The 8,975-nt window shown below is 42.4% G+C and overlaps 1 non-coding gene across 1 annotated transcript; it reads right to left on the reverse strand.

Moving 5' to 3' along the window:
- Positions 1-242: 242 nt before the first annotated feature.
- LOC122074977 lies at positions 243-349 on the reverse strand. Its single transcript, XR_006139120.1, has one exon. It is a non-coding gene; the product is annotated as a small nucleolar RNA R71 (small nucleolar RNA).
- Between the last annotated feature and the right edge of the window lie 8,626 nt (positions 350-8,975).

An 8,975-nucleotide genomic window follows, 5' to 3' on the forward strand; every position in this document is an offset into this window, starting at 1 on the left:
ACCCATTTTCATGGGCTGCCCTCTGAAGATGCATACCTATTCCTTATGAAATTTGAGGAGGTTTATGTTCTAATTAAGGTCCAACAATTGACTGATGATGCTATAAAATTAAGGTTCATAAGTTTTGCACTCAGGGACCAAGCTAAGAAATGGCTCTATGGTCTACCTACCAATTCCATTATCACATGTGATCAGTTTACTGTAGTCGTCTTGAAAAGTTCTTTCCTTTGCATAGAACCAACAAACTTAGGAGTGACATTCTTCAATTTAGACAGAAACCTAGAGAGTCATTCTCCAAATTTATGGAGAGATTTAAGGACCTCCTTCAGGAATGCCCTCACTATCGAATTGATGCATGGCATCGTTGTCAAATCATTTATGAGGGCATATGTTAGAGTCAATGGTTTTACATCTTTTACAGATGAAGACGAAGCTAGGAACTTTTTGCTTGAATTGGCTGAGAAAATCAGAGAATGGGAGTTTACTCAAGAAATTGAGAGGACAAATAAGGGTTACCTTGTAGAAGGTGTTGTGGCCAAAGAGGCTCAACTTGAGAGTATTATCAAGCGACTTGAAGCCATAGTAGTCAAAGGATCTACCCAACTGAACCAAATAAATCATTCTGTGCCTATGTGATGGAGGAGTGCCCTAATATTTCTAGTGTGAATGGTTTGAATGTAGGTCTTGAAAATGTGAATGCCATGTCCCAAAACAACCCTTATAGTCAGACCTATAATCTAGGATGTAGGAACCATCCTAACTTCTCTTGGAATTAAGCCAATAATCAAGCATATCTTAATTTTCAACCCTTGAGTCAAGGGCAGTTTGTTCCCCAACAAGCCAATCAAAGGAACATGTCCCTCAATTAACAGAACAATTTTAGGATCCCCACTCAATCTGCTATTCCACTACCTCTTGTAAATTAACCTCCAAGATTTATGAGAGGAGGTGGTGATTTGGCTCGGTTTTTTTCTTTAGAGAAAAGCATGGAACTTCTCATGAGTACTTTTATGACAAGCCAACATAACATGGAGGAGCAAATCTCCCAACTTGCTAATGTTTTATATGAAAGGGAAAAAAGGAAGATGCCTAGTCAGCCTGAGCCAAATCCCAGGAATGTGAATATGAATCATCAACCAGTTCCAAATTAGTTGAATTTAATTCGAAAGAGTCCACAACAAGAGCCCTCCAATCATTGTAAGACACCCAATATGTCTTATTCCCTATTGATTTCATTGTTTTAGACACCCAGCTTGTCCCTTCCATAATAGATCAAATCCCAATCATTTTGGGTAGACCATTTCTTGTTACCAGCAATACCTTAATTAGTTACAAGAATGGTCTGATGAAGCTTTCCTTTGGCAATACTTCAGTGGACTTTAATGGCTTTAGGTTAGGCAAGCAACCTCATTTATATGAAGAAGAAGTTCATATGCTCCAGGAAATCTTAGATTCCATTGACACATATTTTGATATTGATTTTGATTATGGATTTCAAGAGTGTATGGAACAATTGGGTGATTTTGATGAGGAAATTATGTCTAAGGTTTGGAGTCTCCAACTACCTATAGAGCCCATTGGACCCTTGTCTACTTCAATGCCCAAGGCCTCCATTGTTGAGCCTCCTAAACTTGAGTTGAAGGAGTTGCCTTCTAATCTTAAATATGATTTTTTGGGAGAGGATTGTTGTGATACCCTACTTTCTAAACCTGGTCTAATTACACGGTTGACCCGGTTTAACCATGCAGGACCCGAACCAGAGGGGGTTAAGGCAAGTTCCTTATGGACCATGATGGCAAGGGTGACTTTGAACATAGGTTGGCCAGACAAGTCCGAGTCAGTGCCAGAGGAGACGGGTGTACCCAAGCCGTGCACATGCACGTATTATAAGGCCATGTACGGGTAATGCTGGTATGTAGCCGTATCCTAAAGTGCATATGTATAATATACCTTGTGCCGAGAGCGAGATACATGTCGAGAGTCGAATCCCATCAAAAATCCCACTTGTTAGTTAATTTTTGGCTCTCAGGTGGGTGGTCACAGGCGGGCGCATCGGCCCATCTGAGTGACCCACCCATGTGGTTAATGGATATTTTAAAAAGGTATAAATAACATTTCTTTTGGTTTTCATTTTCTCATTATTACACTAAAGAGTTGGTGAGAAGAGTAAAGAGGAGAGAGAAAAGAAGGGAGAAAAGAGAACGGAGAAGAAGAAAGGGGAAGGAAGAGGAAGAAGAAATGGATTTAAGTGGCACCAAGGTTTGTTCTTCCCATTTTGACGCTGGAAGAGTGATCCCCAACACTAGATCTACGATTGGAGGTGAGCAAAGGCTATGTTTCTTAAACTTTCACCAAACCCAAGTAAAACCCTTGATTTGGGTAGAGTTCCTTGAGGTCTTGTAAATCCCCCTTGAGATGATGAATCTAAGGTTTAATAGATGGTCTATGTGTTGATTTTGAAGGATTTGAAGAAGTGTTTACAAGATTGGAGAAGCATTGGTGATTTCCTAAGCTAAGAAGTGATTTTGGGGTTTTTGAAAGAGTTATTGAGCAAAGAAGGTAAGATGGCTCTTCAATCCTTAAATCTAACTTAGATCTAGGTTAGAATCATCTTACAAGACCTTGAATTTGTGGAAAATATGATTGAAAAAGCTCCATTTGATTTCCCAAAGATTGGGAAAAGTTTCAAGGAAAAAGGCATTTTTTTGCCCTCTCAGGTGGGCGGGGACCGGTGGGCCGAATAGCCCACCTAAGAAGACCGGTGGGCCGAATAGCCCACCTAAGAAGACCGGTGGGCCGAGATCGGTGGGCCGAATAGCCCGCCTGAGAAGGTAGGCCCACGGTTCCTACCGGTGGGCCTAGACCGGTGGGCCAAGCAGCCCGCTTGAGAAGATCGACGGGCCGGGACCGGTGGGCTGTCCGACCCACCCGAGAGGCCCCCAACGTGATTTTTGTGTCCGAATGGACCCAAAACGGACGTGCAACCTTCTTTTATGATTCTAAACATGATTTAACCATTGAATTTTATTAGTTTTGACCCCAAAGTGGTGAAATGCTAACCCCATTCACTTATGATAGGTTCACCAAAATTTATATTTCTCGCGCTGGGTCTCACCCGTACCGGGCGTGAGTCTTTGTACACAACAAGTAAGTGGGGAGAGGACGTTTGACCTTATTTTAAGGCTTGTTTGGCATCATTCAATTGTATCTAGACTAGCCATGTCATCATGTAAAATTATGTGTAGCTTAGTCATCCTCATATGATTGGACATGTGTTGTGTTTTACTTCCTCAATGCTAAATGGTTGATGTGCTTATGTGATGAATGATGGGATCACTATGCATGATGCATTATTAGAATAGATGCCATAGTCGGCTTGGAAACGAGTGCATTAGTGGCCCGTGGAATGGGACGCGGTGGTACTATGCAATCGTACTATGTCATATAGGAGCATGCGGTTTAGGGTTATTATCTTCCCATGCTACGACCCCAACAGGGGTTGAGGTGTTGGGTTATCACGTGGGGGGAAGAAGTGGTCACGGGTGTCGGGTCATTGTGGTGGTTAGACATACGCCCAGCTGGTCGTTAGGATAGTCGGCAACCTCAGTGGTATATTCAAGAGGGCCAATCGTACTGCTTTTAAATTGCTGGAGTCAGCACCTTTACTTTCTATCATTTACTTTTATGTTGAGAGCCGGTAGTCAGTACGCTTTAATTTTCTGAGTACTCATGGTGGTCCTTCTCTGACAGCCCTATGGGCGTATCGCGGGATGGAGTTCGCGGCTCGTACTCGAAGCATACGCGCACTGTGGTTGTAGTAGTACCAAACCAAAGACTTAGTAATGTTGTTTAGGTGGATGAGATTTAAAATGAATTGCATAACATATAGTGCATATGGATGTGATTGTTGTGTGGTCCTTTTTTTCACTTACTGAGGTAGTGAGCTCATCCCATGTGCACACCTCTTTTAGATGATTTTGCATGTCACCAGCCTGAAGATCAAGGGTCGGGCGCCATAGTTAAGTTTTTCGATGAGGATTGGTGGGTCCCCGAGGAGTATGAGCACGGTACGGATTGCACGTGCAAGGGCTGTGCTACGAGATCGCAGTATTGACGCCATATAGGGTTTTACTTTTTGATTCTTTCGGTGACCCCTTTTTGTGTACTTGATACGTGAATTGTTATTCTTTTTGAGTAAATATCATGCCTGCGGGCCCACATGTATTTATCTATATACTACAATTTAGGTATCAAGTATATTGGGGGTACTTACAGGTAAATTAACTCTTCTGCTAAACTTTTGAATGTTTATCTTAGATGTGTGTATGCTGTGGTTGGGTACTGTATCAGATGATCCTGGCAGGTTTGGGTTTACCGGAGTTAACCCGGTCACCGGTCCGATTCTGTGTGAACGGGGTGTGACAACGGTGGTATCAGAGCCTGATGCTCTATACACTCACATCATACCATTTAGACCCCATAGAATCTTTAATAGGAAATGGGATTGGATAAATGTAAAAACTTTAAAGAGTTAAAGCCAAAAAAAAAATAAAAAAATAAAAAAATAAATAATAATAATGGTTGCATTTAGTTATTGCATTTCTTGGCATGCATGAGAGAAAGTTTGCTTGGGATAAATAAAAGATTAGTTATTTGATTTCATAACCCATCGAGTACGGATTTAACGAAATTTTGGCAATATAACGACGCTAAAACAAGATTTCCCAAATTTTTCATACATAAGCGCCTGATAGACAACATATATATACAAATAAGCGTAATCGATTAAGACTAACTAACGTTGTTACAACTAAATTACAATAAGTTATCAAACATACAAAACTAACAACAAGTCACCAACAACATCACAACACCATACTAGCAAGTCCAATTACCGAGAAGAGTACAAAAAAAATATATAATAATAATATAAACAACATAGAGACAAGTAAAAAGCTGATTTAGATGAGCGAACTAAGTCCTCAGAGACCCTCATCATCGTCTAACTCTACTACTCCATCCCTCCTAGGCCTCGATCTAACATTGAGCCGACAGTCGTAGTAATCAAACCTTGAGTTCACTAGTTATACATCCCTCCGAAGTCAGGAAAAATATGCTAAAATAGCATTGGCCATTGTGTCCAAATCCTCGCCCAATCTTAGGAAGGAACTCTCTAATGTAGCCTACCTTTCTAAGATATTTTCCTCTCTAGTAGCACTCTCATCTAGTTTTCTCAGAAGCTGATCTTGCCCATCTTTCAAGGCCCTCATAGTAGTCATCATACTCTCAAAGTCAAATGCACCACTCTCAGGTGGCGGGGCTCTATACTGTGGGCCTGGAGCCCTCGTAAAGTTAGGATCAGCATCTCTCGAATCAAGAGGCTCCTCCTCGAATTGAGGAACATAATCCTCATCCTCCTCACTAATTTCCTCCTCCTCCATGGGGACATCCTCCCTGTGGGCATTCCTCCTGTCCCTGCCTCTTTGAGCTCCTGCTCTCTGAGGTACATCCATAAGAGCTTGGAGACCCATCCTTTGTAGGTTTCCCCCGTCAAATTTGTCCGTTGGAGTTTTTCCCTCCTCACCACTCAAATCCACCCCAAAGAACTCAAAGATCCTGGTGAGGGTCCTACCATATGGGAAACCTCTATCCTTAGGGTGTGTGGTATGATGCTCCATAGTCTTAAGCATGACGTAGGGCAAGCATAAGTGCTCGGCACCTCCCTCCAAGGCCTTATAGATGCAGAACTTGGTTGCGATGACCCCTCTAGGGAGTAAATAAAACTGAACCAAGCGAGCAAATACACGAGCCTCCGGGTAAAATGTCATCTCAGAATCCGGATGTACCTTGCTACCATAAATGGTCTTGTAAATGTGGTCCTACGTCTCCGAACTTAAGGATGGGTCCGCGGGCTTACTCCTTGGGGGACTGTAGAATTGATGCCCAACTGATGAAATATTTAAAATACTAGCAAGGGTGTCCACAGTCAAGCGAATGTTCACCCCCTTCACCATGCTGGTGATTGAGTACTCCCCATACTGGTAAGAGACCTCCAAATTACAGTAGAATCTCTGAACCAGTTGTTCATAGCATGGACGATCGATGTTAAGGATGGACTGCCAACCTAGTGCAGTGAATCTCTCTTGAAGTTGGATCTTGCTGAAATCACTAATTACCACAGTCTTCTCCATCATCACAGACCTCTTTAGAAAGGTCTACCAATTGGTTGCCGCCCCCAAACTTCGGAAGAGTCCCTCATCATAGTCTAAAGGATCGATGGAGGCATGTCCTTGTCGCCTTGTGCAAAGGGCTGAGAAACTAGTCCCTACACTTTTCCATTTAGAAGTTATGGTCCTACGTCGATTGGAAGAGAATGCGGGTTCCTTGCCCTTGCGAGAAGACATCCTAGTAAGAAAAGAGAAGGGATAATAATAAGTAAGGATGTTGCATAACAAAGGAAGCAAATAGGTGGGTGAGCAAGCATATGTAAATGCACCTAAATACATAATGTGGATTATTATAGAAAGAGAAGTGGTTAAACCATGGAAAAATGAATAGGAGGAAGCCCCCAAAACATGACATCCACTAGCATGTTGCAAAATAGAAGAGTAACAAAGGCGTATAAAGCATGGCAAGTGAGAAGTGATGGAAAACCCCAAATTTCAATGTGCAAGTTCAATCTAAGAAAATGAAAAATCCCATAATAGTGTAGAACTTGAAGCTTACATGTCTATGAATGAAATGCCTATCATTATACAATCAAGATTATGCAAAGAAATTTTCTATTATGACATTGAGGTGCAAGGAATGAAAGAGATTCAAGTTGTCCACAAGTATGAAATGATGTGAAGAGAATCATAGAAACCCATAATTTTTTTTTCATGAAACCCAACACAAAAGAGATGGATTTTCATGGAAAAGAGATGGATTTTCATGAGAAAGAGATGGGATTGCAAGCATATACAAGTTTCCATGATCTCTCCAACATTGTAAGTGCAAATCAAGGATAAGAAATTTCATTTGAGTAGTTGGGGAAAAAGGGGTAGTGATAAAAAAAAAACCCCAAATTGGAGAAATTAGGGCATGGTTTGGGATTTTCTCTCATAGATTGGGTAGCAAAGCCCAAAACTATGAATGAGTCACAAAGGAAGCATCATATTCTCATGGAATGATTGTTCTATGGAAAGAAACATGAAAAAGATCAAGATTGAGGAGTATAAATGGATTCAACCTCCAAAATACATGTTCCAAGAAGAGAAATGGAGAAGAGACTTACTTGAGAGTGAAAGGAGCTTGGATCTTCCAAAAATCCGGGAATCGTTGAGTGAAATCGCGAGTGGACGCGCCAAGAACCTCCCAAAAATTGCCCCAAGTAAGCCAAGAGAAGGAATGGGAGAAAGAGGAGGAAACAGGGGCTTAAAAGCCCCTGTGCGTTTTCTGCCTCGGGTTGGACCGGTGGGCCCGACCCGAGCTGCCCGTCGGTGGTAGCCCGCCAGTTGGGAGAAAAACACAAAAAAAGTGGGAGATTTCTATATATATATATATATATATAAAATTGATATGTAATAAGGGAAAAAAAAAGAGGAGTCGAGTGGGACCATCGTCCTACTTGTCGAAGCACTAGCACCATATTTTCGGGATTAAGCTGTGGCTAGTTGCAAGACATCATACACTATAATACCCCGTGTGTTGGCATATGATTATGTGCCAATGTAAATTCTAAGGTACTTAACCAATGTTTGTGTATGGTATGTTCCAGATGCAAGGACACGATGGTACGTACTAGATCCGGTAGCAATGCACGAGGTACCTCACGTGGTCCTCGCCCGGTCGGTCGACCACCAAATCCTAGAAGGTCCCGCTCTGTGGGGCAAACCCCACTCCCACAACCTCAAGAAACCTTTGATCAGGGTGTGGCACAAAGGGACCCACCTGTGACTACACTTTCGAATCCTCCACCGGTCATCACTCCGGGTGATGTTGCAACCATAATCCAGCAGTCACAACAAGCCTTCCAGCAACAAATGCTCCAGCAGCAACAGATATTTATGACTGCTATATAGCAATACTTAGACCTTCCTCAACCCGGTTAACATCCACGGATAATTAATCCATATGACCCACCTGTAGGGTCTGATATGGGGCCACAAGCTGGAGGTATACCTCCAATTCTGCCACTCAGCATTCCTCCGTATATGGTGCCCCCTCCATACCCTTGCTATCCGGTATATGCACCCAATTACCCGCCGATAAATAATACGTCAAGGGTAGTGAAATATTTTAAGAGGAATTTGCCACCTGTATTCTCTAAGGTGGGAAGTGATCCTCTAGAGCCGGACCAGTGGATCCAAGAGTTGGAAAAGATATTTGAGGTAATTGAGTGCACTGAGGCACAAAAGCTTATTTGTGCGGGGCTGCAACTCAAGAATGAAGCCAACTCTTGGTGGCAAGCCTCTATGTCTATATTGTTGGCCGCACATCCGAAACCCACATGGGAGCAGTTCAAGGAGTTGTTTTTTGCCAACCATTACCCTCGTAGCTTTAGAGACCGTAAAGAGATGGAATTCATGGCCTTAACTCAAGGGAATAAGACTATCCTTGAGTATCAGCAGAAGTTTGAATGCTTGTTCCATTTTTCCCTTAAGCATATGAGGTCAGCTGAAGAAAAGGCTGCAAGATTTCTGAAGGGATTAAAGGCATCTATTGGGTTAGTGCTCGAGGTCTTAGATTTGACAGATTATAGCCAGATTGTGCAAAAGGCTAAGACCATGGAAGATAAGCAGAAGGGAGAACAATCCCTCACACCTGGATTGTGGGAGAGGACTAATCCATTTCTGGACATGGGCAACTCATCTTAGGTATACCATGGGTCGTATAGTTTTGCGCCTACATATAGACAGCCCTATAGGCCATCTGGCTACCTTCCTCGACCAGCTGGTGGTTCGGGCTCTACATCTTTTTGCCCAAACACTAGT

This window comes from Macadamia integrifolia, chromosome 3 (genome assembly GCF_013358625.1).
Source record: "Macadamia integrifolia cultivar HAES 741 chromosome 3, SCU_Mint_v3, whole genome shotgun sequence".
Classification (NCBI taxonomy): domain Eukaryota; kingdom Viridiplantae; phylum Streptophyta; class Magnoliopsida; order Proteales; family Proteaceae; genus Macadamia; species Macadamia integrifolia.